The following is a 27,902-nucleotide window of genomic DNA, read 5'->3' on the forward strand; positions in this document are numbered from 1 at the left end:
AGGTCTGGCACTGACGTTTGGAACTGCAGGGCTAGTCTGGATGGAGGGTTGAGAGGAGACTGGTTGAGAGGAGGCTGAGCTGGCTCAGTCGTGTAGAAGGTCGCCAAGAGCTAGGCAGAAGGCCTGAGTCGGTTTCGGAGCTGTGAGCCTCTAGAGTTTCCACTTTTAATAAGCATGTAAATGTTTCTCTGCGTTGTAATTGTGTCAACCCCAAGCCTTCAGTAAAATTTTATTAAACAATCTGACTGTTCCTAGCTGTGCTTGGGGGAATTAAAGGCAGAGGTGGTGCTGCACTTGGAAGGCCTTGCTGCCCGGAGAAGCCAGATTCCAGCCAGCTCAAGGTGACTTGCAGAGCTTAGGGGCAAGGCACCTGGGGCATGAAAAGGGAGTACTAGGACAGATGGAGGGCACGCCTGGCATCTCTCAGGAATGCGCCAAAATATGCATGGAGGCGAACCAGGAAAGAGTAACTCTGAGATCCTGGGACAGATCTCAAAGTCATAACCCCGAGACTCTGTGGGACTTTTGGCCCAGAGAATCACACCCCTCTCCTCCCCTTTGTTCCCACCTTGCAATCAACTCAAATCTTTTCTCTTGTTGGGTTTTCTGCTGAGGCTCTTGTGCCAGCCACTCTTTCCAGTCACTGGAATGGTTCTTGGGGTTTGGCACAAATGGCTACTTTTGCTCAATCACCTGTCACCTTCGTGTCACCCTGTCACAGAGGTAGGTCTTTCTTGATCATGTGTCCAGCATCCTTTTCCGTCCCAATTCCCTTTTGTTTCATCGCTCAGCTTATCAGAGAACCAAATAAAGATTCAATTCATTAGTTAATGTAGCACATTAAATAAGTGCTAAATAAGTTAGATGATGAAGAATTGATGTACATGGACACTGGAAAGGGACCACAGAGGAGCCTTATAAAATAAAGTTTGCTACTGAGCAAGTGCATACATAGGGTCGAGAAGGGTGAGCAGGGGAGCAGAGCACATCGTGGAGGGACACACACACACACACACACACACACGCCCACGTGCACACACACAGCTCTTCACTTCAGCCTGCAGCTGTCCCCTGCCATCTGGAAGATACCACTTGGGTTTGGTCCCTCCACCTTAGTCAGCATGGCCAGACCTGCTCCCCAGTGGGGACAGGGAAATCTTCATTCTCCACCCCTCTCCACTGGGGCACTGCTTTTGGGGTCTGATAGGGGAGCCTCTCCACTCCCCTCCAGAGCCCTAAACTCCTCTAGCTAACACGTGTTTCCCTGCCCACCGCCACTCATTGCTCCATATCTTCCTGTCTTTGGCCTTCCTGTTGCGTTCTCAGGCCTCTGTCTTCGTCTCTTGTCCTGGATGATGGGGAGGGCTCCTCTCCTTGGTTCATCTGGAGGGTGGGGTGAAGGCTAGCAGCTCACCAGTCCAGGCTTCAGTTGAGTCTATGCACCCTTCAGACTTTTCCAACTGCCAAGGACTACTGACTCTTACAAAAACTCTGAACTGGGATCATGCTCATTTTTTATTTTATTTTACATCATTCTTCCTTTTTGTACCTGCTCGGTTTAAATAGTAATTGTAAGGATCCCTGGTGTGAACCGGAGGGGAAAAAATGTGGGTCCACCCTCACTGACAGAAACATAGAAGCCTCTCAAAGGTGATAACTGCTTTCTCCTCGTGTTGGTTTAACACTCCCAAAAAGATTGGCTGCGCCAGAGGTATGTCATAAATATTATCCAATACATTGAACTTTTCCGTATCCCTAAGACTTGCAGGGCTGAGGGGGTTTGGGCCCAGCAGGCACCCTCTTCCCCCAGGCCTCAGGGAACTGACTTGCCACAGTGAGGTTATACTTCCGCTGGACCTGCGTGGGAAGGGCTGTCAGCAGTTTCCTAGCAGAGAGATTCCCCAGCAAGGAGGGAGCGGTTTGTGCATCCACTCATTCTTTATTGCATTACCAAGTCAAAATCCTCTGGCCTATTTCTACTAGTTACTTCAAAATCAAATACAATTCAAACACCTGTTTATTTTGCAAGACACCCTTTGCAAAAACTTCGTCCTAGGAAGGGATTAAAAAGTGGAACCTGGAATTTTGCCTGGGTTCTGTCGCCTGGCCTATCCCTGAATGCGCTACAAGAAGCACTGTGGGTCAGTGTCCTGCCTTATGCGATGAGGTGGGTGGAGGGACTTAGCGGTGATGTCACACTCGGGGCCCTCTTCTGCCCTGATTCCCAGGAGTACCAACTTCATAAAAGTACTCCTCTCACTCAAACCGCCCATTAACCTTTCTAAGTTGGCTAATGATTAATGTCATTAACTTGGGGATGGGAGGACAACTCCCAGTGAAGCTCTGGTGCAAACTCAACTTGCTGTCTTCAGTCTGTCTGGGTGTGGAGATAATGGTTTTACCCCCTCCATCAGTGCCTTTTACTGCTGTCATAATTATGTATCTTTGCGATAAGCACCTGCCCTTCTAGTGGGGCAAGAGAACCCAAATAACGCTGTCAAGTTTACTAGACTTGTGCACTGTGGACGCCAGCGATGATGGGGTGATGCTGTGTTTGGGAAGCAAAGGTCCCTGGGGCCTGGGAAGCAGGCCTGCCCATTGCTCATGATCTGTTCTGATTTCCCTTCTCTTTTCCCTTATTGCTTAAACTCTTGTGGTTGTTATGTCCACACGCCTCCAGTCACCAATATCAGAATTTCATATGGTTCAACCCAATTGTTTTCAGTTCTTCTAGAACAGTGATATAAGTCACAAGTAGAAGGTAACAAGCAAGAATACACTGAGGAGGGCCTTCCCTGGTGGCGCAACAGGTTAAAGGGCAGCACTGTGAAGCTCAAGGCAGTTGCTTCAGCATGAGTTCAACCCCCCACCAGGGAGGTGACAACCCACATGGCACAGCAGACCTCTCCTGTCTCGCCTGCTGCTCCCCTCAGCTGTGTATTTCAGTCAGTCTGCCTGTTCTACTCCCCACTCTGTCTCTGGTGAATCCTCTCACTGCCCCCTGCACCTCTGGCCTGTACCCCAGTTCTGTGTGCATAAATAAATAAATCTTTAAAAAAATACACTTGAGGAAAACCTCGCAGTTAGGGGTAGAACATAATGAATTTAAGTCGCTCTAGAAAAGACCGTTTGATGGTTGTGCAATTTTGTATCAATGTTGTAATGCGGATGATTTTCCATCTCTTTCCATTGGTCACTTTGAGACATGCATCATGAATGAGTGAATGAGCTCATGAAATGTCACGTTATTCTAGTGCCTGGAAAAGTTCTAGGTAGTTTGACCTTAAGTATCTTCCTGCTAGCAGTTTCATAGCCACAGATATTTTTACCAACTAACTAATTGACTGTGAGGCAACTTTGCAGTAGAGGGCTATGCAGAGAACATCATAAATCATGAAAAATTGATAGCAAAGCTAAAGAGACAAAATTAAAAATATTCAAATTTGAACAAGATACAAACAAAAGACACACTTGAGTTCTTTTTCAGCTCTGTATAGGCTCTGGCAATACTGCTCAAAGAACCAGTGCTCTGAAGGTTGTATCCAAGCCCTCGTCTCCCAAGTCTTTTGTTTGTTCAGATATTACACATCTTTTGGTATTTTTTTTGGTCAAGGAACTTATACTGGTGAGAATACCTTATGAAAAATGCATCATTAGGGGATTTCATACTTCTGGGAAGGTAGCTTTAGCAATGGATTTTGTATGCTTAGGGGTCATTGATGAACAAAACAATACAAGATTAAATCAAGCATGAGGGAGAGTGATACTCCCAAGAAACTTGGTAAATACGAGATTTTCTGGCTGCTGTGACATGTAGAGCTATGAGGTCACAATGAATATGATGTCATGATTACTGCACCATTACTAACTTAAGAATTTGGGGACCACCTTCTTATATGTGGTTGATCATTAATACAAATGTCATCCTTGGGTACTGGACTTTATAGTGTGTGAAGTCAGAGAATGTAAAGCCAAGGTCACATTCTACTGTACTAGAAAATACAGCAGTTTGCAGGCATTAGTTTCCTGTTTTGGGAATGGAGAAATGAAACCAAACTCAACCATTTTATTTTCTCTCCTTTATGGCAAAATCACCGTATGGCCAATTAGTTTTGCAGTGAAATTGCTCATTGTGAAGATGCTTGAGGCAGAACTACTGGCCACACCTGAAAATAGTTTTCCTGAAGTTATGAGAAACAAGAAGGATGTGTTTACGAAAGGAGTGATTGTAGTCACAGGCCACATGTGACATAGAAAACAACAAAGGATTCCTGCAGCCAGGAAGTCTTGTTTGAATTAATAGTACTTGAAGACAGTAGAAGTCACTACTTGTTCCAGATGTGGAGTGAAAGGAGAAAGGAAGAACTTACTACTTACCATGTGATACATCTTTACGTGTGTTTTATTTTTCTATCATAAAAATCCTATGAGATTAATCACCATTTTCCAGAGTACTGAATGAAGTGGGAAGGGCCTTACCAACAGACATTGGAGCCTAAATTCATGTCCAGCTCAGTCTGACTGAATCTCATGATGTCCTTACACCTAGAAAGACCAGCCAACCTGACTCTGTAGAGTTTGGGTGCTTATGAGCTTGTTTTTGGCATTCCAGGAACAGGCCCAGCTTGGGCCTAGTCCATGGTAGGCATTTCTCTTTCTTCCTGATCCACTGCTCCTGTAATGTTCAAGGAGTACCCCTCCATTTTCCATTAACATTCTGCCCCTAGTTACTGCTGCTGCAGAGTGGTATTACTCCCAGGAGAGTTTGAGCTCAGTAGTCAAAGAAGCATATTCTTTCATAGTGCCTGATGACTTTGTGGGTTGCGTCTTGTCAGAAACTCAGTATAAAGAGAATTTCTCAATCACTGTTGTATAAAGTAAAATGGAATCGTGTTGGAACCTTCAGCCCCCAAATTTTTTTGGATCATGTGATTGCTAATAGGTTGCTGAGCCATTGAATCAAGTAGCAATTATACCAGGAGGGAGGAATGTATGAGAGGAAATAAATAGTTTGGATGCTGGCTCTTTGCTGTGCTGATTCTCAGTGATTCTGTTTTAATCAGTTCCCATGGTAAGGGGCATGGATAAATACTGCCTTTACATGTACACACAAGTACTGGACTGAGAAATAATGAGGACTAATGCTGTAATTTAATACATATTAATCTGTTTGCTTACTTATTCTGCATGTCACAGTCTATAAACCCCAGCAACCTAAAAGCTGCTAATTCTACCCTAGACACACAACATAGAGAAAAGCCAAGGAGAATGCACGGAAACTTTGCTAGTCTGTAGCTCACAACTGGACCCATTATTGCTCACAATGGATGATTCCATCATTCTGTTTGAACTTGGGTTGGCTATATGCACATAATTTCCTTGGTAAGGAAAACAAAATATTAAAAAAGCATTTTATGTACAGTTTTGGTCATTCAATCATAAATGACTAGCTGTGAAAGACTCTAGAATATTCAATTCAGTTCAGCTACTGAGGACAAGGCCTGGTATAGCAGGACTTCAGTAAGCCTTTGAATGATAAATGTTTGCTGGGGTCCTGTTCCTGCATTATGTAAAGAAGAAGTATAAAGGACAGATTTTTATAGAAATAATGGACATAAATGAAATGGACACTGTATATGTAAAAATTAAAACCAGAGAGGTTCAAATAAAGTGAATTGAAGTTGACAAGAGCCAAGTTAATTACTATAGACAGCAAAATAGTATTATTTGTCCAGTTGGCAGATCTTTTGACAGAATTTGGTTCATGAACCTGCATTCCAAAACAGAAAGGGAATGGACCACGGTGCTGGATGACCTAGCATGAGACATTTCATTGCCCAGGATATGGCTTTCCTACCATTCATTATAAGGCCAAGACCAGCTTTAGAGAATTGTCACCAAGTAAGTCATGGGTATGTTCAGTACCCATGACTATTACACATTTGAAAGTTGGTAAAAATATATAGACCTTAAAAGTTCTCAGTGCACAAAAAAAAATATTTTTGGTAACTACATGTGACCTACATGTGATAATGGATGTTGACCATATTAACTATGGCAGCCATTTCATGATACGTACAAATACTGGATCACACTAAAGGAAATTCTTGAAAGCTGGGGCCTCCCTTGTGGCTCGGGGACTAAAGACAAAGCTATCAACTATTGCCAGCCAAGGCAACATGAGTTGGATCCCCAGCCAGAGAGCTGATCCACATGGCACTGCAGACCTCTTCTGTCTCTCCCACTGCTCCCCTCAGCAGTGTATTTTAGTCAGTCCATCTATTCTGCTCCCCACTCTGTCTCTGGTGGATCCTTTCCCCACTCCCACACACACACACCTCTGATGAGTACCCCAGCTCTTGTATGCATAAATAAATCTTAAAAAATATATAAAATCCTTGAAAATTGACCCTAGATCTGAGGCATCCAAGAGGGAATAGGGAGAGAGATGAAAGGGGAGGAAGAGCCCAATGGAGTCTGGTGGAGGATTATGGGTGATTGGTTGGTGGGAGTGCTATAGTGACCACACTGGAGAGGAGACAGCTTATAGTGTCAAAATATTAACAAAGATGTAAAAGTGTGACGCTTCATTAGTAAAAAATAAAATTAATAAAAACAAGTTCATTATGTTGTACCCCTGAAACTAATATAATATCATATGTCAATTATACCTCAATTTAAAATAAAGGAATATTTGGAAGAAAAGACTGGCAAAATAGTTCACAACATAGGCTTTAGGGATTTCTTTGCAGGTTTGCCTCCAACAGCAAGGAAAATAAAGAGAATATAAACCATTTGGACTGCATCAAAGTAAAAAGCTTCTGCATGGCAAAAGAGATTGTCACTAAAACAAAAAGACACCCCATTGAATGGGAGAAAATTTCTGCACAGCATACCTCTCATAAGGGTCTCATAGCACACATCTACAAAGAACTCATATACCTCTACAATAAGAAAACAAATAACCCATTTTTCAAAATGGCAGAAGAGTGAACTTGTCCCTTTTTTGGTGAGGACATACAAAGGACAGATAGGCATGTGGGAAAATGTTCATCACTTAATTGTCAGGAAAATGCAAATCAAACCACAGTGAGAATCACCTCACCCCTGTGAGAATGGCCCATCTCAAAAAGGTCGGAAACAGCCAATGCTGATGAGGGTGTGGAGGAAAGGGACCCTCTGACACTGGTGGTGTGAGTGTAGCATGGTCTCACCGCTCCCCACCCCCATGGAAAAAAGTGTATGATGTGTGCATCCTCTGGCTATTTTTCTGATTATGGCACAGGACGGAGATTCCATTCTGTAGGTATTACAGACTGTGCCGTATATTAGTTTCTAGGGCTGTCATAACAAATTACCACAAATTGGATAACTACAGACTACAGAAATTTATTCTTTCACAATTCTGGGGTCTAGTCCAAGGTGTTAGCAAGGCCTGGACTCTCTGAAGGCTCTGGGAGGGAATCTGTGCCTTGCCTTTCACTTGGCTTTGGTTTTTCTAGCAATTCTCGGTGTTCTCCATGGTCTGTCTCCACTGTCCCTGGTCCCCTAGGTATGCCCACGTTTCCCCCTTCTGTTTATAAGGACCCTGTTCTTTGACTTAAGAGCCCAGCCTATTCCAGCATGATCTCGTCTTAACTTAAACCATTATTTCTTCAGCGTCTCCTATTTCTGAGTAAGTCTTCATTAAGAGACTCTGGGGAGTACTTGAATTTTAGGGGAGCCCCTATGGCTCTGAGCATTCTTAGACATTCCTCCTGCTGCATCTTTGCAAGGTGCTTGTGAATTTCCCCTCCAGTGGATCTTCTTCCTCTGGGGTCACTGGGTCATACAGTCTGTGCATCTTCAACTTTACAGGAGTAAGCCAAATTACCTTTCCAGTTAGTTGCGCCAAATTGCACTCCCACAAACAGTGTGTAAGAGCCCTTGTTGTGGTTAGAGTTAAATTTTCTGCCAAAGTAGTACATCTGTATGGTTTAATTTGTATTTCCCTAATTAATGGTCCTTATTTATGTTCTCCTTTAGGAAATATCTGTTCACAAGCTTTTGCCAATGTGCTTGTTGGGTTGAGGTTGTCTTATCCTTTTTCTGCCTTTGGAGGAGTTCTTTGTCAGTTATATCAAGTGCAAATATTATTTTCCAGTTTGGGACTGGCTTTTCATTTTCTTTATAGGTCTATATAAGAACTTCTGATAAGAAGTTCTTAATTTTCATGCTGCAAAATTTATCAGTCTTTTTCTTTAAGGCTGGGGATCCTTACATCTTTTTTACTAGGGGGTTACACTTTCACATTTTAAGGACCCTTCTCCCTACTTTATACCATGATTAGAAAGATCTGTCCTTTCTTTTAGAAGTTTAAAGCATTTTCTATTACTATAGACTGCCAGGACATGATTGTTAGTGACATGAAGTTGGGGTTCAATTCCTTTTTTTCACATATGGATAAACAGTTTTTTAGCTGCTTCTCTCCTTTCCCCATGGATCTTCAATATCAGCCTGTTTTTACTTATTTATTTTACTTTTGTTTATTTTTCATTAGATTATTTTTGTTAACATTGTTTACAACACTGTATGATTTTAGAAGTACAGGCTCACATCTCTTCAGCTACCTGTTACTACACCACACCCACCAGCAAAGCACCTACCCATGGTCCCCTGTCGTCTAGACAAGTATCCACATGTGTAAAGCTATTCTTGTCATTAGCCATCTGGCTGTTTACTTGAGCTATTCATGCTTTGCTATTAGCAAGGATTGTTTGATCATCATTTTGCTATTTACTCATATAGCTCTGTTATCTACTCCCTTTAACTTCATTTCTGGATGTGATTTTGCAGAGCTTCTAGCAAACCTTAATTTCAGTAACAGCCTCATCACACTCCAGCACACATTTCTATGAACTAAATTTCTGCAGGGATTTCCAACATACTATACCATTATTTGTCGTCACAGTCTTGCTTAGTAAAATATACGATCAAATATGCCAGCGTGTTACATAAGACAGCACCAGCAACAGATCATCTTTCCACCCTTGTGTGTAAGGACAGGAGCTGCACAATCTAACAGACCTGGGTCAAATACTGGCTCAACAGCGAAGAAGCCTTGGGAAGTGTAACCTCCTCTCTCAACCACAATTTCCTCATCTGCATAACATGGGTAGGGACACGTTGTGGAAGGACTCATACAAAGTGCTTAGCACAATGCTTGGCACCGGACATACATGGCCACGGCTGTCAGTTGCTCGTCATTATTAGCCTGTCAGGGCCATCGGCTTCAGAGAGCTTAGAAGTCTGTTTGCCTCAGATTTATTAACCCACTGGAAATGGAAACACACTTCTGAGGGGAGAGGAAGAAGGGAAAAAAGGTTTATTTTTAATTTGGTTTAACAAACTGCCTTTTAAGAGTGTTGTTGCTATTACTATGGGCTTTGATTCCTATAAACTTTTTCTGCCTTGCTCAGGAGTCAGATACCAGGAGGCCAGTAATGACTTCATAAAGACAAGTGTTATGACTGGGAGCAGGAGCTCAGAGACTAATAAGGCTCCTCACAGGCAGGCAGGGCCCCTTCAAAGCCCCAAGTCCTCTGGGGTTCATCTCTCCTCCTCCGTGGTTTTGCCTTTAAGCACATTTTGTCAAAAGCCACGATCCTGAACTGCCAGACTGCTGGATGATAACAAAGCCTGGGCAGCATAACCTGACTCAGAGACATGAGCGTGAGATGTACCAAAGAAATAAACCAATAAAGGGCTCCTTGAGTAGTGACATACATGATCTGGGCAGTTAAAGATTTGGTGAGTTCTAATATTCTTAGGAGAAATGGGGATGGGGAGTGGAGAGGGAAGTTACTTTTTGAAACAATCTTTAATCTCAGACTGAAAAATAATAGAAATTCTCCTTCATTGTGATCCAACAAGCAATTCATTGGCAACACCGTCTTTTTCTCTGCCTTAAGGTAAGCAGAGAAATAAGGAAATAGTGTGTACGTGTATACTTTTTCATTGGTAGAAAAGTGGTCTGATTTCTAGGAATATTTGAGTAGCTGTTGCTGTGAAGACTTGATGGACCAAAACCTCCTCTTGTTCCTTGAAGATTCACTTAGCTGTGCTTCAACCGCTAGAAAGAGTATTAGGGCCTGTTCCTAGAAGCATAATAATGAACAAGACACAATAGTTCATGATCTGTGTTTCCACTTCTGTAGTTTCAGTGATTTCTGGTCCATCTGAAAATATTAGGTACAGAAAGGTATTTTGAGAGTGGGCACATAGTCACATAACTTGTATTACGTTATCTGGTTATAATGGTTCTATTTCATTATTGTTGCTAATCTCTCATTGGGCCTGACTTATATTTGTAACTTATCATGGGTAAGTATGTCAAGAAAACACGAATCACGTGTAGGCATCCCCTGGGGGTCATGGGATGGATAGGAGACTGCTGTGATACTGGCTACAAGTCAGTCTGGAATTTTCTCTAAAGATCTTAAAGACAAACGGTTCGTACGACTGTCGTCATATTACCTTTAGAGGTTGTTGTCTTTACTGGACTTTTGTAAGGAAATCTAGTGGAGGGAATAAGAGCCACGGAGGTTTCTAAGATGCTTTCACACTGCCCCTCCTCACACCCTCCTGGGCTCAATCCAGGCAGCCTTTTCCCCTCTCCAGAACTGCATTGGGGGCTTCCCTTTCTGCTCTCTGGGCTCCAGAATGATTCATTACTTTTCTATCTGTTAGGCTTGACTCAGAGTCCAGGGTCCAGGTAGGAGGCAGAAACCACACCCGTGATTTTGACAGAATTTTACGGGAAAAAATAAATAAATGGCACAAGGTCCTTAAGTGTTAGCTTAAAAAGCAGTGTGTATTTGGGCATCCAAGAAACACCTATTGCAGGGGACAGATGTCGCCTTTAGAGCCGGGAGGACCAAGGGAAGGACTTGGGATTATGAAGACACAGAAGCTTGAAGGTGGGTCTAGCATAGCTGGTGTCTGAGACCCAGCCCCAGCGGATGCTGGGAGCTGACACTGTCAGTGCCCCACAACGTCTGCTGGGGGCCACCACCCCGGAAGGAACCTCCCGGTTGTGAGGAAGTGGTGAGGCTGGGTGATGTTCATGGGGGTGGGAAATAGGAAGGAGGGAACGAGTAACCTTCCTCCAGCCCTGCAGCCTACTCTTTGGTGCCCTCTTGGCGCGACCTCACAGACTAGAGGGCGGACACAGTGTTTCCAGCATCTCTCCAACCTCATAGTCAAGTGCAGAGGATTTGGAACTGAGGCTGAAGGCCAAAGGCACAAGGGTGCTCAGCACAGTCCAGGAGTCCTGTAATAAGGATCACCTCTTCAAACATGTAGACCTGGCGATAAACAACAACACGCAATGCCATTGCCCAGCGTTCTAGAGACACAGACGCTTACAACTTAGGTATCCGTGCGGTAACTTCTCTCCTGGCCATTCAGTTTGCTTGCCCTGATTAGATCTCACTTCCACAAATTTCACTCCGTCACACCTCTTTGCTGCTAATACTCAGGTCTAAATCCTGCAGCTGTTTTATGGCCCACTCTCACCTCTCGCTGCTACTTGCTCCATCTCCTGCTGTTCTACCCCAAATCCACCTTTCCCATAATGTACTTCATAACAGGGAGATTTTGTTCCTCCCAACTCTGCCCCTTTCTTCTCTTCAACACACTTTTATTTTTTTCCCAATTTGTGTTTGCTTTGATTAACGTGGGCGAAGAAGTTGAGTAAAAGATAAAAGCCTTCTCCCCAATGCAGAGGCACAGTGTTTGTGCCGCTCTGGGGGCACAGTAGGGTGTCTTCTCTGGACTTGGGGACCTAGGAGAAGTGTTCTTCACAGAGCTGGCCCCCATCACCAGTTATTTAGTTCTTTGATTCTGTGTTATATTCATTAGCCCCTTTATTTCAGAAACATGTAATGGATGGATTTTTAAAAAAGATTTATTTATGCATACCAAACTGGGGTACAGGGCAGAGGTGCAGGGGCAGTGAGAGGCTTCACCAGAGACAGACTGGGGAGCAGAACAGGCCGATCAATGAAGTACACTGCTGAGGGGAGCAGCGAGCGGGTCAGGAGAGGTCTGCTGCGCCATGTGGGTCGGCTCTCTGGCCTGGGATCGAACTCGCACTGCAGTGGCCAGTGATAGCTTCATAGTTCTTCACTTTAACCCCTTGCACCACCAGGGAGGGCCCTCTCGGGTGGATTTTATTGACTAATAGTTTCAGGACTGATGCTGACGCCTTGGCGAAGGCTCAGAATCCCCCCCCCCCAACCTTCCTCCCAGTCTTGGTGTCACATAACAAGCAACAAATAATAAACATTTATGGGAGCCATTCTGACACTTTGCTCACATGATACAAACTTTAGTAGCTCATTGCAAATGGGATAGAACTATTACATTTCTTTCCAAATGTCCCACAGGTCCTACTTTGGCTCACCAGACAGGCTCCCTCCTAGTTAACAGTTCACAGGCTTTAAGTTGTTTCCGAGAATGCTGCTGCCGAGTCAAGAGACGGGCATCTCAGGGAGACATGGAGTCTTCGCTCTGCTTGATTTTGCTCCCGAGTCTATCCTGGGCCTTTTCCTGCTCCTGCTTCCCCTGCCCCCCCCCCTTCTTTCTGAAGCCCTGTTCTGTGATTTTCCCATTCTTCCAGAAACAACCTCCACCTGCCCTCCCCACTCTCCCTGCATGCTGGTATCTAGCTGCTCCTCTGCCTGGCACACACCCAGCTCTCACCCTTCGGCTGCTATGGGAAGGCAGATGGCACCTGTGAACAGAGCCCCGGGAAATGAGAGCCCGGGAGAATGCAGAGAGGGCCAGACTGTTGGCGGTCTCCCGTGTAGGTGGAAGCGACAGCCCTGAAGCTCCTCCTGACCGCCCCTCCCCGGTGCCAGTGAGCTTACCCCGGCATGGAATCCGCAGGCGCAGGGCTGTGGGCAAACCAGCAGTGTGAGGGGCGGGGAGGGAGGGGGAAAGGAAGTCTTTAAGTCGGCTTCATCTGCCTGGTGGTGCAGAGCCTCAGGTCTGTGATCTTGTTTTTGAAGGGCTCTGGCTTTCCCCCAGATTCTATAGGGAAAAAAATCTGCCACAGCTGTTTCTGTTCCAGGGTGAAGCATCTGAACTCAGCTCCCTCCCATCCACTTGGAGTTGCATTGGTTGCCGGTGTCTTCAACTCTTCTGTCTGCTGCATCGATTTCCTCTGTGCATCTGTTGCTGGTGGACGCGCACCCCTCTGGCCCTGCTCATGGCCCGCCACCCCCCATCACCATCATGACCAGGCCTTGGAGCCCTCTGAGCCTAGGCCTGGGTCTTCATACTCTACGGATGTGAAATCTTATCTCATTCACAACGACTTTAATTAGGACTCCCACGTTGGGATCGGGAGACTCAGAGAGGTCGAGTGACTGGTCCAAAATCACACAGCCAGGAGGGGTGCAGTCAGGCTTCACATGAACTAAACTTGGACCCAACATGACTGCTGTGTTTTATGTGGAAGGAGGCTGCTCTTTTCCACCAAACTCTGATCCTCAGATGACGTGTAGAGGCAGAGAGCCTTCCTTCCCAGTAATTGAATTCAGCCTCAGAAGTTTCCTGAACATGGTGCTGAACATGGAAGCTACTACCAATTACATGCAGTTGGCACGCGAGATGAGACTCACTGCCTCCTTGCCACATGCTGTCTTGTCTTGGATGTAGGGCGACGCGCCCTGGAGTTTGACGAGCTAGCAAACGAAGCCACCGTGGTTCAGCAAGGTATGTGTTCTTTGGGGTGGGGTTTGAGGCTTGTTCTGGTGCTCTCAATCAAAGCCCAATACCTTGTGGAGAGGGTGTTAAGGAAGGTGCAGGATAACTAACTACAAAGAAGGACATTCTGTGGCTCTCACATGGGTGCCTCCTGAGATGGCCTCATGAAAGCTGTGCTGCCTCCAGTTCTTGGACTCTGGGCAGCTCACAATCCGTTCGGTGAAACCGGATGCCAGCCGGCCTGGGTGAGCCTTCGGCCTGCACCACTGAAGCGAGTGGGGCAGAGGTAAATCACAGTCTGGCAAAGACAGGACAGGCCCTGTCTCCCACGGTGGGCACTGAGATGTGGAAGCCCCTCAGGAGGCTCAGGATCACCGGGGTTTGCAGGGCTCAGAGCACCCGGGCACGCCCATAGCCCTCCTCGGCCAAGAGCAATAACATGGCTGGGCTGGGCTGTCCTGTGCCCCTATTGGGAACCTCAGCCCTTAACTGGAGGTTTCCACAGAGAATTAAGCTGAGAAGCAGCAACAGACCTGCATATTCATGAGCTCATGTCACCCAGAGGTCGTTGGAAGGCCCAACCACTATTTCATTTCAGGAAATGCTGCTCACCAACAAAGTTAGCGCAGCAAAGGCAACTCTGATCCTGAGCATGAATCAGGCTCATGTGCCTGAAGGCTGGCCCAGGTGGCTGGCCAGGTCTCAGGTTCCCAGTCTGATTAGATAGTGTGGTCAGGACAGGTTGAATTTAGAGGTGCAAAAAAAGAGGGGAACCCCAAAATGTGGGCTGTGTGTTTTTTTCAAATCCAGTTGGGTGGAGACAACGGGCCACAATTATCGATAAGCGGGCCATGACGGGGCACTCCAGAGTCAGGGTGCTAATCTGAAGTCTGATGGACAGTCTTCTGCCCTTGTGATTAGAGCGGAGTTATTTATATTCCTGTTTGCTTTACAAGCCCTGGGTCAAGGGATTCAGGCTGGTGGGATACAAATGGGGGTGACTGCCTAGGGGTGTCTGTGTAGGAGTTTTTCAATGCTCTGCTCTTTGTGCTTCTCTTGGAAGCTAAAGATGGTGAGTAAGTAATTAAATTATCCCTGCATTCTACCACATAGGGAGGGATTGGTTTGTCACATGTGTCTGCTGCCCACCTAGATAGACATGAGGAGAGTGGACGTGGTCCTGGAGGCCTGGGAGATCATGAGACCCAAGTACTGATGCACCAGTCTTCCTGCACCCAATCCCACCCCTGGACCCTCCATGCCACTCCCTGGAGGAGGCAGCTTTGAAAATTGGCTTCCTCAGTGAGTTCCTTTGGTAGGATCTTGTCATTGTGTTTCTTCCCATAACCTTGATCCAAGTCTGCTAGGATTTTCTCTTCCAGGAGTGAGAGTAACTTGTGAAGTTCATAAGGAAAGAGCACTGCAGGACATTTGTGTTCTGAGTAGGCATTCAATATTAAGGAATTTCTATGTACTTGTGTTATCAGTGTTTGCTGGGGTCTGAGGTGATGGTTCATTGTGGCTAATAATCGAAGGCTAAGTATCTAATGATCAACATTTCTGACTGCTTTTTCCATTTAGAAAATTATCCAGTGGCCAGAAAGCTTAAGGGGTACAAGTAAAATATTAGCCTTGCATATCTTATGCTTGAATGTCCAGGGCAAAGTCTTTGCTCTCGTGCTTGGAGATGTAGATCCAGGCACTTACGAGGATGGACTTTGGAGTCAGAAAAACTGAGCTTAAATTCTGCTTCTTTCACTAATACTGTGTGACCTGGGGCAAGTCACTTATACTGAGATGAAGCTTCTTGTCTTGAAGAGATATATTAATGCATTAGTTGGGGTGACTGGGAGCTCTAGTGGACAGTGCCTCTTCTGGCTGCTATCCCTTGCAGACAAAGGAATCCAGTCGGCCCCCTGAAGATGTTGGGATAGAAACATGCCAAGAGCTCAGGTCCTTGATGGCAAGATGACCATCTTGAAGCCACTAAACTCCCAGACTTCTTGCTACTAGATGTAATAGGACCACTTACTGGTTTAAATCAGTTGAGTTGGTGTTTCTTGCAGGTCAAAGCTTCCTAATTAATAAAAACACAAAGGCAGCCATTTTCACTTTTGTTTCAGAAAGCCTAAAAGAATTGGAATCGGGAAAGTGCCAAGATGGGAAGTTTTTAGGATGAAGTGTGCGATGAGGGAATATGGGTGTAAGTGAGGGGATTCTGTCAGGGATGTTTCCCAAGAGTCTGCTGCTCCAGTGCAGTGAGGAATAACATGAGTCGGAAGTGTTCTATGTGAGTGGGACAAGGAAATTTGAGGACTTGCTAAATTGAGCAAAAATATATTTGAAATTTGAAATGTAAACTGGGAAGTAAGGTATTATGGAAGCCAACAGAGGAAAGCAGAGTATTAAGAAGGAAGTAGGGCCCTCCCTGGTGGTGCAAGGGTTTATGCTAGCCACAGCTTCAGCATGAGTTCGATCCCTGGCCAGGGAGCTGACCCACATGGCACATCAGACCTCTCCTGACCTGGCAACTGCCCCCTCAGCAGTGTACTTTGTCAGTCTACCTGTTCTGTGCCCCATTCTATTTCTGGTGAATCCCTTCACTGCCCCTGCACCTCTGACCTGTACCCCAGTTCTGTATGTATAAATAAATATATCTTTAAAAAAATGAAAGTAGGCCTTCCCTGGTAGTGCAGCGGGTTAAAGCATTGCACTGAGAAGCTAAAGCCACTTCCGCATGAGTTCGATTCCCACCTGCCCCGGAGGTGACCACATGGCGTGGCAGACCTCTCCTGACCTGCCCGCTGCTCCCCTCAGCAGTGTATTTCATTGATCTGCCTGTTCTGCTCCCCACTCTGTCTCTGGTGAAGCCTCTCGCCACCCCTGAGCCTCTGGCCTGTACCCCAGTTTTGTATGTACAAAGAAGTAAATCTTTAAAAAAAAATGAAATGTTATCATCACCACCTCCAATAACACCCATGATCAAATATAGAGAGCTTGTCATGTGCCAGACATTAACAGATATTATTCTATTTAATCTTTGTAAGAAACCCATGACATAAACCCTTGTCCCCATTTTCTGACAAAGGAATTGAAAATTTCAGAGCATGCAAATCCCAGACCCCATTGAGTAGACGCAGGATTCAGGGACTCACTGTTCACGAAACTTACTTGTTTAGGCACAGGAGAATTCCCAGACAAACAATGACACTGAAGGTCAACCAACAGCATGAGCTGGAGGGCTCAGCAGCTAGGAAGTCATTAGTGAGGGATATTTCAGGTAGAGGATGTGTTGAGTGTGAAAGAAGGCATTGGTAAAGGGGCCCACCTCTGGAGAAGCCTAAGAACGGGATAGAGTAGATCATCCTTACTGATAGAGAAGGTCAAAGAAAGGTATTTTTTTCATTGGGAGTCATGAGAATTGCTACTGTATTCAGTAGTCACAATTATGGGGATTACATGTAGAAAGAGCTCACCCTGATACCACTGAGAAATCAAAATATTTTTAGCCCTCAACGCAAATATTTCTCTCATTTTATATTGAGTCCTAGATAAGAGATTCAGCAGTTCTAAGTCGGGGTCCACTGTAAAATGACTACAGATACTGGTCAGTGGAATTTGAAATGACAGCGTCCAATTGCCCGTAGATGCTGATGCCCATCATCTGGTAAACCCGGTGATTATTTAATACTGAATCAAAATGGAGAGCCTCAAACAACAGTGTGGGATGACTTACATGTATGAGACTGCTCTTGTGGGTGGACTCTTTTGGACAACACTTTCAAGTCGAACCAGACCCCATGTTTACTAGAGAAAGATTCTGGCTGGGTTGCTGCCTCAGTGAGCCAATCACAAATGCCAACATCACTGACGAATTGCTTTGGTGCGAGTTCCAACTCACTTCTGGGGCTCTTGAAAAGTTAGAATCCTCTTGATACTCCCAATGCTGTTGTTGATCTTAGGGAAAATGTCCAATCTGAAATGGGAAAAGAGAAGGATGGCTACTGTCCCCTTCCTCAAGATGAGATTACTGAGAGATTTGAGACCCTATTACTACAACTGCTTGTTTGCAGAGTGTTAATTGAATTTGATGATCATGAAGATGGTTCTTTGTATTGTGCACTATTAGGGGAGCGGAACCTCTATTTTTCTCTTAGCCCTCCTTCTCTCTAATCTGGAAACACTCCACGAAGAAGTAGAGGGCAAGTGGAGGGCATACTTTCCAATTAAACAGGAAGTTTCAACATGATGATGTAAATAACTAAATAATTATACTTCCCCAAGGCATTGTTAAACTTGTCCTTTAAGGAGAAGGTAGAACTTTGAGTTTGTTGATGAAATGAATTCTGTTCTAGCAGGCAGGCTTCTTGACACCAGAGTCCAGGCCTTTTTGGTCTTTATAACCAGAATAATCAGGATTTCGGTTCATGAACTATTCCCAGTTCTCTTTCCTTCTGGGTACATGAAGGGTTCTACCTCCCACTCGCTGGCCACTGTTATAAGAGAAACAAAACATGTCACTGCTGTGCTGGAAGATTTAGTCTCCTGTTTGAGATCCTCCAGAACTCCCTTTTCTCTCTGGCATGGCAACCAGTAATACTCAAGATGTGACCACTTTACCCATGGGGATACCTGCATAGTGATGAAGAACACATTCGCTGCTCCCCTCAACTCCCCCCACCCCAAGCCTCCCGCTAACTCTCCCTGTACATGTGCACATGAATGAGAAATAAATGTTGGTACCTTTAAGCCATCCCAAATGGAACTGTCTGTACTGTAACATAGTCCTAATACAATGTAAGATCTAACATTTATTCAAGTATATATTCCAGGTGTATTATTTGTAAACTCGTAGGGCCACTAGATTCTAAGCACATTGAGAGCAGATGTGGTAGGGCATTCCTTTTGTATTTCTGGCATCTAGAAGAGATGCAGTCTTTCTTCATGAAAGTTTTTGTCTAAATGCTTGGACACCTGAAAAGATGGGGGACACATGAAGAAAATGAATAAAGGCAGTGTTTTTCCTAAATTTTATTTAAGCTATCAGATTGATTTTCTTCTGCCATTGCTTTCAAGAACAGTTTTTAAGATCAAAAATTTGCCAAATGTTTATTCTTTGCTCCTGCACAGTGTTTGTAGTTTCTAATAGAATCACAGTAAGTTATAGAAAAGTAATTTTTGATTGGGGAAGAAAGGGAGGGAGGGAGGAAGAGGAGCTGGCTACGGAACAGTTGAGAATTAGCTGTGTTTGAAACAAAGGTAGCATTTATTATTTTGAATAATAGGAAAGCTTTCAAGATCTATTCTGTACATAAATTGCCTGGTTTTATGAATGGTGGCCTTAAATATTTCATCTCACATATTCACCACTCAGAGTCACCCAATAATTAGCCTCACATACTTACCATTCCCAGTCACCCAATAATTAGTTGTATTATAGGTCAGATTTCCATATTTCAATTTGATTAAGTTAATCAGGATCACTAATTTGGTTGTGAAAAAGAATGAGAGTAATAGGATATCAAATGGCTTTATTTCTAGCCCAAAGCTCAGAATCGCTTTTTTTAGCTGTAAATGCACAATGCACAGTTTCTGCTGAGCTTTTTGAAATATTGCAAATAAATTGAGGTTATTCCATTTCTCCCTTTGAGTAACAGCCTAGAAATTGCTGTGGTTAACTCCCTCACTTAATTCAGGTGCCTGACTGCACTACCTAAAATAGCCATAACCTCACATCCTGGCCATACCTTCCTTATTCTTCTTACAGAATTTATGATTTGAAATCATGCTCACTATTTTACTTGGCTGTAGCCTCGTTTTCCCCACCAGCGTGTAACTGGTGTGGAAGTAGGAAGGTCATCTCTCCTGTTGACCCCTGCAACTCTGGCACCTGAAACAGTATACCTGCACACACTGATCGTTCAATATATGTTGTTCAAATGAATGAAGAATGAGGAATGAATGAATGAATGAATGAATGAATGAATGAATGAATGAATGACAGAATGTGGCCATCAACGAACTGCTTGAAGAGCTCACATCATGTTAGAAGCAAAAGGAAACCTGGGTTCCTCCAGGACAGAGCCTCCTGGCTGAACACAATGGGCCATGCCCAGGATCACACACTCATGGTAGGAGCGCCACTCACCGCCCAGCGTTCTTTCCATTTCAACGTGCGGTGCCTACGACACGGCTGCTGAAAAGTGGGGAGGTGAGACAAAGGTGGGAACACCTGGAATGGATAAGGGAAATATTGGAAACAGAGACCACCAGTCGCTTTAGCATGTTCCATCTCTCCACTGCTGCCCAACAGCCCCATTAGTGAAGGTGCTGATGGAGGCTTGGAGAGCACGGTGGGGAGGGAGAAAAGGGGGGATATACCAAAGGGAGGGTGGGATGAAGAAGGACGCTGTACTTTTTCTGAACTTTCCATCACCAACTTACAGTGCCTTTCCTTCTCTTGGTAGATCTTTTTAAAATTATGAGCCACTGAGTATTTTAAATGGGCTTTCTGTTATATCATAAATATTCAGACTGGGGATGGTAATTGTTCCCTGTGATTAATTCTGCTTACTTGGGAAAGTTGTGCAAGATTTTCACTGGAGGGTATGTCTTTTATGTTTTAATGTTACTCATGTATAATGCAATTTGTCCTCAACTGCAGTTGAGACAGTGGAGTGAGGCTAAGGGCTCTTTGGGTCTTTTTTTCTTATGGCCATGTTTGGAAGTACTTAAATTAGATGGTTTGTATTACCCCTCCCTGGGCTGAGATGAAGGTAATTGATGGGGCGTGGGGCCAGAAGTTCCTACTGGCTGCTCCAGTCATATTGGTCTGGGGTTAATGGAGAAAAACGCCATGGTAAAGGTTACAGCATTTCCCTTTGCTTCCATTTTAATGATACTTGCCTGCCAGTGTTTTCTCTTTGAAGAGCAATTTAATAAACAATCACTGGTGTTTCATGTTGAGGGCAAGATTTGTAATGGCATTCATCTCCCCGGGAGTTCTTCCTTAGCCTGTGATTGGATCAAGCCCTTCGCAAAGAATACAAAGTGCTCATGGCTCCAAATGTACCAGGGTCTCCCCTGCACAGGATGCAAATGGGCTCGGGCTGGAGGTGGGGGGACAATTTTCAGGATGATTTTGGATTCTGTTTAAATGTGCTAGATTTTAAAAATACTGCTCAAGGAGGCCAAACCTGACTTGTATTACACTGGAGACCCTTCAAGGTAGGGCCAGCCAGGCAATGGGCACGTGGAGGTCTGGAATGTGCTCTTGGGCTGCCTCTCTGCTGTGGGGGAAGAAGGAAGCTGAACAGCCAAGGGCATTCATTGTTGAGGATGACAATGGGAGCGCTTAGGCTTGACATGGAAGATTATAATCAAACGGTGCTCGTTAAGCACCCACAGGAAGAAGACACGTTCTGGGTGCTCCCCAAAGCAAGCCCAGGCAAGGACTCGGGTTGTGTACATCTATTTTGATTAAAATCACATGTAAATTTATACAGCCAATTAGGGGGAGCCTCTGCTCTCTGAGGGTGCAATGCAGGCCTGAGGGGGGCTGAGCCCAGCATCCGCATTGAGAAATGAGGAGCTTGACAGTGGTCCAGCTTCTCTGGTTCTGCAATAAACAACAACTGTAGAGTTCTAGGAACAGCGGAGAGAGGCGCAGCCCTGAGGGAGACTGGGCATGAGCCGGGGCTGGGATGGGAAGGACAGTGGTCATCGCTCTGCCTAGTGGGACAGTTGTGTGTGAAGCCACAGGCCCTCCAGCGCTTATCTCAAAGACCATCCCTATGGTATTCTCTAGAGGCAACATCTCCAATGTGGCAAGCCGGTTTCCTTAGTCCTTTTTCTTCAGCATGCAAGGACTGGAAAGTTAGTGGGAACCTGCTATGACTTGGGCCCCTCTGAGAGCAGGGGCTGTGACTTTCAGCCGAGGGAGTGCTGAATGTAGCCGTGCACAGACTTCTGGGGAAAGGGGGCACACTCTTGGCATCTACCCTCATGGCAGGCAGTGGCCTTCCCGACAGTTGGTGACACATATGTTGTAAGTTTCTGCAACCCGTTTATCTGTGTTTTAATCCCACAATAGCAAAACATCCTCTAAGCCTTTAGCTAGTGATATGCTTATTATAAGTAATAATATAAAGTTTAATTTAGAGTGAGTGAAGGAATATCAGAAGGGCCCTTTGGAGACGATGAAAATGAGTTTGACCTGTGGGTTTGAAAGTAAGTGCAGGCAGAAAATAGAGCTGGAGGGTCCATTAATCTCCTGAAATAGGTTTGTAGACTCAAGTTTGTGGATGTGCAGACATTACAGCCCTCACTCAGGCTGCCATGTTAACCTACAGGCCAGCACTTCCCTGGCTCAGCCAGACACAATAGTAGATGTTGAATAAGGAATTCATCAAATTGGGGTAACCTAAGCATCCCCCATCTTCCAACCTCTCCACGCTCCCATTTTTACATCTAACAATACATGTTGAGATTGTCCTCCAAGACTACAATTAAGTGGACAAAGAAGAATGGTTTTTCCTTTCTATGTTTCTGGAAAAGAATTAGTACTAATTGTGGGTTCTCTGTGGCAATGATGAGTGCTCAGCTTCTGAGCTGCCTGTGAAAAACGGAAGGCTGTTGAATGAGGACATTCTTAGTGGGATCACACAGTCTGAGTTTTCATGGCAAACATGTCGTCACCGGGCCCAGCGGTCGAGAGGTGGTTGTTGAACTACTCCCCTGGGTTCCAATTCCAGCGCTGCCACTTACTGCATGTTACCTTAAGCTCTTCATGCCTCCACTCTGCATGTGTGAAAGAGGCATGGTATCAGACCCTACTACAAGTTATGATGAGGTCTGGGTCCAAGAATTAGTGAGTGCAATATGCATTACACACTGAAAGGATGCCTGGCACATGTAAATATTTGATAAAGAGCTTTCATCCCAACGTCAAATAAGTTTATTTACTTCCTTCCCTTACCCCTGTTGACTGAAGTTAACTTATAATAAACGATGAGCTCTAATATTCTGCCTGAAGGAACTCTACAGATTTACTAAAGAAACAATCTGTGCAAAGCTTCATGCCTTTCCTTAAAACCAACTAGCAAGCAAATAAATATTTGGTGAGAAGCTCTGTGGATTTCCTCTCCTCCAGGACAGTGCATTTGTATTCCAGATCAGGTTAATAAAATTAATGGGGGAAAAATATAAATCTATTTGTCAAGTGAATGGAAAAAGGTATAAGTTACTCAGAGCTATCAAACGAATCAGTAGTTCTTCCATAGGATCATTTGTGTACCTGAAACGGCAGAAAAACTCCACAGATATAGCAGTATCTGGCCACAACCCCACAATGTATCTGCAGAGTGCCCCACCAACCCAGAACCTACAAGTTCTGCAGATGATTCTAAAGCACAACCAGATGAGAACCAGTGATGAACAATGCTAGACTTAGCGAATGCACACACAGCCTACACTAGTTTAGTTAAGCAGGTCTGGATAAAGTACCTCTAATGGGAGTGCTTTCATGTTGAAATAAATTTTTCTTGTTAGTACATCTCATTATAAAATGAATGACTTCCCTCTGTCTCTAGAGAGGCGTACTTGGCAATAGGAATTTTAAAGAAATCAAACATTAAGAGGTAATGGCAGTCAGTGTCTCAGTGATTAGATACAGGACTGTTGTTACCAACCTGACATCACATGTTAATCATATCAGAAGTCAGTTATTAGAAATGTTCAGTCCATGGAAAGATAATTCCTCTGTCCTGGAGATGAATAGGAGAGCTTTGCGTCACTCAACCCAATGACAGAGACTCAGGAGCTTCTTCAGGAAGCGAGGCTGTCTGGGGGACAGTCCTGGCTCCTTGGAGGGTTCTTCTGGTGCTGGCCAAGTTCCTCCCAGTTAGCTGGAGGCCACCACTCTCGTTAGGTCATGTTTACTGAAGGTGCTTGTTTTCTGTCTCCATTTAGTCGGCTACAGGACACGGACAGGACAAAGCGTGTTGTAACTGACCACCAGTGGCGCTGGCTCCGGTTAGGGATTATGGTTGCCTTGGCAACTAGCTGCTGAACTCACCATAGCAAACATGGAATGAATGGCTGGGTCAACACCCCAGATAAAAAGAGGGTTATGCAACTGTTTGCTGAACCCTTGGCAGGATTTTTTTTTCTGGACATTTCCCAGAATAGCCCCATATTCATAAATTCCAAATGAAGAGTTCTAATTTAAACCCACAGCCAGTATTTCCATTGTTTGCAAAAAAAAAAAAAAAAAGCCTTCCCTGTTGGAAATGTAAATGCAAGTTTGCAGAAGAAGCAACCCTGGGTGTTGCTTCTGTGTTGGTAACAACTCGAGGGCATATTTAACGATAAGCTTTCCCTAGTTAGGAAATCAGGAAGGTCACTCATGTATTTCTAATCACCTACCTGAATAAGTCCATCTACTTGGATTCCCAACTCCAGTCAGTAAGTGGTTTTGCTCTCATCTCAGCTAAAGAGTCTTGAAAATGAAGGTTAGAATGCAGCAAAGAGCGTCTGGAAAAAAACCTCAGAGACAGGACGGAGCCTCTCTTTGTGGAAAAGCAAATTTGCAAACAGGACAATTTATTTAAGACAGTGAGCACAAAGGGGCAGGTCTGGGAGCTCCTACTTCCCCAAACCCTTTAATTCTATGCAAACAATTAATGGTAATCTAACCCAGGTTTCCAGCCCCGTTTGTGTTTATTTTTGTCTCTGACTGGAAGAAAAGTATTGCACAGAGCAAGATAGTAACAGCTACTCTGACTTGTACCTGGCTGGTGGACACAGTTTCCTCACCAACTCTTTCCTCTCCTTTTTCCCCATGAGACTTTCTCACGCTTTTGGGAGTTTTGTGTCCTGGGGATTTTTCTTCTCTATCTCTTCCTCTTCCCACTTTCTCGCTTCCCTCCCCAGCTGGATCTGGTCTGCTTTGGTGCTTATTGGCGACTGCTGGTTGTTATCTTCCTACACAGCTCAGCTCAGGTGTCTAAGCTGAGGTTGGCTTCCTTTTCTCCTGTTTGCTCAAGGACCAGCTGATGCTGGGGTGACAGTGGCCTACCTGTCTCTCCACCCAGTTGCCCCACCCTCAAAAGAACTGTGTTTGTCTTTAACATCCTCCTGGGAGAAGGGAACCAAAGAAGTATCTGGAAGATTTCTTTAATTTTTTTTTTTTAAATTGCTCATGGATTAGATAAATTGTTTTAGATTGAGAGATTGGTATGTATAGCAAGGTCATTAATAACCAAATAATTTCCATAGAGTTACACACACACACACTATGTCTAAGTGGTAAAATCTGAACAAACTGTACATTGTACCAATGTCAATCTCCAGCTTTTGGTGCCACCCTTTTCAGTGTGATATTATTTTCCATTTTACCTGGTTACAGTTTGCTCTTTTTGGAAAATTCTAGAGAAAAGCAAAAGTATGTGAGTATGGTTTTTTTTTCCTTGAAGGCACTATTTTAAATTGTACTTATTATTTTCACGTTTTTATGTTTTAACAATTAGATTATTGATTTTATAATAATACCTAGATTATTAGATTAATAATTATGTTTTAATAATTTCCTGTGAGGAAATTTTAAAAAATGTACAGGGAGATCCCATGATCCTTCACCCTATTCCCCATAAAATTAACATCATGTGTGGCTATATAGAGTAGTATCAAAATCTGGAGACTGACATCACTACAATCCATACTGTTCTGATTTTACCAGTTATACATACACTCTGTGTGTGTGTGTGTGTGTGTGTGTGTGTAGCTCTATGCAATTTTATCACACACGTGTGACTTTATAGCTATCATCACAAACTGGATATGTAATAGTGACTTCACCACCAGGCTCCCTGTGTTATCCATTTTTTATAAATTTATTTCTTTATGCATGCAGAACTGGGATACAGGTCAGAGGTACAGGGGCTGTGAGAGGATTCACCAGAGACAGAGTAGGGAGAAGAACAGGCCGACTGACAAAGTACACTGCTGAGGGGAGCAGCGGGCAGGCCAGGAGAGGCCTGCAGCGCCATGTGGGTCACCTCAGGTTGGGGATCAAATTCATGCTGAAGTGGCTTTGGCTTCTCAGTGCTGTGCTTTAACCCGCTGCGCCACCAGGGAGGGCCCCTGTGTTACCCTTTTATAGCCTTAGTCATTGCCACTCTCTCCCTGCCTCTCTGCAAACACTCATCTGTTTTCCATCTCTATGTGTCTGTTATTTCACCAGTAGTTGGGAAGACTCACGCAGCCTAGATCCTTGGGAGAGTTAGGTCCCCACTCACTCCTGGTAACTTGAACTCGATTGCTTGTTCAGGCATCCCTAGCCCCCTCCTTTTTCCTGTCACTGGTATCCATGACCCTGAGGTAGCTGTTTGTGCAACCGCTCACTCACTGAAGGACATTTAAGTTATTTCTACTTTTTGGCTTTGATGAATAAAGTCGCTATAAATCTCGTACAAGTTTCTGTATGAAAATAAATTTTTATTTCTCTGGGATAAATGCCCAAGAGTGCTGGGTTCTATGGTAAGTCCATTTGTAGTTTTAAAGGCAACGACTAGCTGTTTTCCAGCGTGGCGATGCCATTTGCATTCCCACCAGCAATGTGTGAGTAATCCGCTCTGTTCTTGCCAGCATTTGGTGTTGAAACTATTTTTTTACCTTACCCATCCTAATAGGTATGTAGTGATGTATCATTGTGATAGTAATGTGTGCTTCCCTAATGGCTAATGTTGCTGAGTATCTTTTTCTAGGCCTGACTGTAGTCTCTACAGCCTCTCCAGTGAAACATGTCCTTTCTCCATTTAATTATGATCATTGTTTGATATTAAGATGGGAGACTTTTGTTGGATATAGGGTTTGTAAATATTTTCTCCAGGTTTGTAATTTGTCTTTCAATTTTCTTATAAAGTCATTTACAGAGAAGTTAAAAAGTTTTTAGTTAGACAAATTATTTCGGTAGCTCAAAGTGCAAAAACACTAAGTTCATAAAATTCCAAGGCGCAGTTGTAAGTATAACAAAAACTTAATATGCATAAGTGAAAGGGGAAATAAAGCTCAATACTGTAAAAAATTGAAGTAACCTTAAAACTATTCGGCTAAAATGGTCCGCTAGTATCAGCTCAGAGTGCCTTAATTTACAAATGCTATTAGTTCACTGCAATAAAAAAAGTATAGGCCCTCCCTGGTGGCGCAGTGGGTTAAAGCACAGCACTAAGAAGCTGAAGCCACTTCCGCATGAGTTCGATTCCCGCCTGCCCGGAGGTGACCACATGGCGTGGCAGACCTCTCCTGACCCGCCCGCTGCTCCCCTCAGCAGTGTACTTCGTCGATCTGCCTGTTCTGTTCCCCACTCTGTCTCTGGTGAATCCTCTCACCCTCTGCATCTCTGGCCTGTACCCCAGTTCTGTACAAATAAATAAATCTTAAAAAAAAAAAAAAGTATAGAAAGTTTTGAAATTTTGATGAGGTTTAATTGATAAATTTTCCCTTTCAGGGATTGTGCTTTTGGAGTCAAGTCTTAAGAAACTTTCACCTACTCCAAGGTCCTAAACATTTTCCCCAATTTTTGCTCCTAAAAGTTTTATTTATTGGCCATTCATACTCAAATCCATGGTTCATTTTGAATTAATTTTCAAATAAGGAATGAGGTTTAGATTGAGGGTTTTTTCCCCCTCTATAAATGTCTGATTTCCAGCACCATTTCTAAAAGAAAATGTCTTTGTCTTTCTTCTATTTAACCGTTTTGTTTCTTTGTTAAAAATTAAATGGGCACATTTGTGTGGGTCTATTTCTGGGATCTCCATTGTGATCTCTGTCGCTGCCCTCCCACCACAACCACGTGGTCTCCATTATGGAGCCGCAGAGTTGACCTTAATATCAACTAGAGCGGCTCCTCCTCTTTTATTCTTTGTATAACATTCAAAATTGCCTTGGCTATTTTAGGGCCTTTCCCTTACCATATATGTTTAAGAATATATTTATTTATATCAAAGTTTTTTACCTGAGATTTTGTCAGGAATTGCTTTATTATCCATAGCTCAATTTGGGAAAATGGAAATTTTTACTATGAATGGGTTGAAATTGTCATCTCATTAATGTGGTATACCTTGCCAATTATTTAAATCTTTTATGATTTG

The sequence above is a fragment of the Condylura cristata genome, unplaced genomic scaffold (assembly GCF_000260355.1).
Source record: "Condylura cristata isolate star-nosed mole 26May11 unplaced genomic scaffold, ConCri1.0 scaffold00035, whole genome shotgun sequence".
Lineage (NCBI taxonomy): Eukaryota > Metazoa > Chordata > Mammalia > Eulipotyphla > Talpidae > Condylura > Condylura cristata.